Here is a 2500-nt window from a genome sequence, read left to right on the forward strand (position 1 = left end):
TGCAGGTGGAGTAGGGCACGTTCAGCTGGAAGAGCTTGTCCTGAAGCAGGGCAGGGATGATGGTGTTGAAGGCAGAGCTGAAGTCCACAAACAGGATCCTGGCGTAGGATGCTGGGGCGTCCACATGCTGTAGGGTGAAGTGGAGGGCCATGTTAACTGCGTCGTCCACAGACCTGTTGGCTCTGTAGGCAAACTGAAGGGGGTCCAGGAGAGGGTCTGTGATGGCTTTGAGGTGTGCCAGGAGCAGGCGCTCAAAAGACTTCATTACCACAGATGTAAGGGCGACCGGTCTGTAATCATTTAGTCCTGTTGGCCTTAGCTTTTTGGGCACAGCGATGATGGTGGAGGACTTGAGACAGGCTGGTACATGGCATGTCTCCAGGGAGGTGTTAAAGATGTTGGTGAACACCGGAGACAGCTGGCCAGCGCAGTGCCTGAGGGTGGCTGGAGAGACAGAGTCCGGCCCGGCTGCTTTGCGTGGATTCTGCCTCTTGAAAAGCCCATTAACTTCTCCCTCCTGAAAGGAGAGAGTCGTTTCTGTAGTATGGGTGGGGGATGGGGCCTCTTGGGTGGGAAGGGGTGGTTCAGGACAGTCCAATTGTCTTTCAAATCTACGGTAGAACTCGTTCAGGTCGTTGGCTAGGCGGGAGTCGTTAGTGGTGTGGGGCGCTCTGGGTTTGTAGTTGGTGATGTGCCTGAGCCCTTTGGCAGACAGAAGCAGCGTCGTTAGTAGAGAACTGGTGTTTTAGTGTCTCTGAGTACAGTCGTTTAGCCTCTCTCACCGCTTTGCTAAACCTGTTCTTCGACTCCTTGAATCTGTCTCTATCCCCACTCCTAAACGCTTCCTCCTTCTCCAACCTCAACCTTTTGAGCTTTGCTGAGAACCAGGGCTTGTTGTTGTTAAAGTTCACCCTGGTACGTGTTGGGATACAGCAGTCCTCACAGAAGCTGATGTACACAGCCTCTGTGAGTTCATCCAGACTATTGGTAGCAGTCGTGAACATATCCCAGTCAGTACAGTCTAAGCACGCCCGCAAATCTTCCACAGCCTCACTGGTCCACTGTTTAGATGTCCTCACAGCAGGTTTACAGAGTTTTAGTTGCTGCCTGTATGCTCGAATCAGGTGGACCAAGGGAGTTCTGTGCGAGCCGAACAGCCCCGTGACCCACAAGAGAAACATCCCCGCCAAATTCGAGCGTTTGACGGGGTCTATCCGTGAAAAAATATTCACGTTTTTGAGTGCACATGCATTTCTGCTGCAAATGCCTCTGGAAGTTTCATGCCGTTCGTATGCCAATTGTGGCAACACGAAAATGACCCGTTTTCCCATTCCGAGGGATTTCTGTGCGACCCTAACAGCCCCGTGAGCCACAAGAGACACATCCCCGCCAATTTCTAGCGTTTCACGGGGTCTATCCGTGAAAAATATAGACGTTTTTGAGTGCACATGCATTTCTGCTGCAGATGCCTCTGGAAGTTTCATGCCGTTCGTACGCAATGTGGCAACACGAAAATGACCCCTTTTCCCATTCCGAGGGATTTCTGTGCGACCCTAACTAACAGCGCCCGTGAGCCACAAGAGAGACATCCCCGCCAATTTATAGCGTTTCACGGGGTCTATCCGTGAAAAATATAGACGTTTTTGAGTGCACATGCATTCCTGCTGCAAATGCCTCTGGAAGTTTCATGCCGTTCCTATGCAATGTGGCCACACAAAAATGACCCGTTTTCCCATTCCGAGGCATTTCTGTGCGACCCTAACAGCCCCGTGAGCCACAAGAGAGACATCCCCGCCAACTTCTAGCGTTTGACGGGGTCTATGCGTGAAAAATATTAAAATTTTTGAGTGCACGTGCCTTTCTGCTGCAAATGCCTCTGGAAGTTTCATGGCGTTCCTATGCAATGTGGCAACACGAAAATGACCCCTTTTCCCATTCCGAGGGAGTTCTGTGCCACCCTAACAGCCCCGTGAGCCACAAGAGACACATCCCCGCCAATTTCTAGCGTTTCACGGGGTCTATCCGTGAAACATATAGAAGTTTTTGAGTGCACATGCATTCCTGCTGCAAATGCCTCTGGAAGTTTCATGCGGTTCGTACGCAATGTGGCAACACGAAAATGACCCGTTTTCCCATTCCCAGGGATTTCTGTGCGACCCGAACAGCCCCGTGAGCCACAAGAGACACATCCCCGCCAATTTCTAGCGTTTCACGGGGTCTATCCGTGAAAAATATCAATTTTTTTTTGACTGCACATGCATTTCTGCTGCAAATGCCTCTGGAAGTTGCATGCGGTTCGCATGCAATGTGGCGACACGAAAATGACCCGTTTTCCCATTCCGAGGGATTTCTGTGCCACCCTAACAGCCCCGTGAGCCACAAGAGAGACATCCCCGCCAATTTCTAGCGTATCACGGGGTCTATCCGTGAGAAATATTCACTTTTTTGAGTGCACATGCATTCCTGCTGCAAATGCCTCTGGAAGTTTCATGCGGTTCGT

The sequence above is a fragment of the Petromyzon marinus genome, unplaced genomic scaffold (assembly GCF_048934315.1).
Source record: "Petromyzon marinus isolate PM22_M1 ecotype Great Lakes invasive population unplaced genomic scaffold, UKy_Petmar_22M1.pri1.0 PM_G_Scaffold_29, whole genome shotgun sequence".
NCBI classification, from domain to species: domain Eukaryota; kingdom Metazoa; phylum Chordata; class Hyperoartia; order Petromyzontiformes; family Petromyzontidae; genus Petromyzon; species Petromyzon marinus.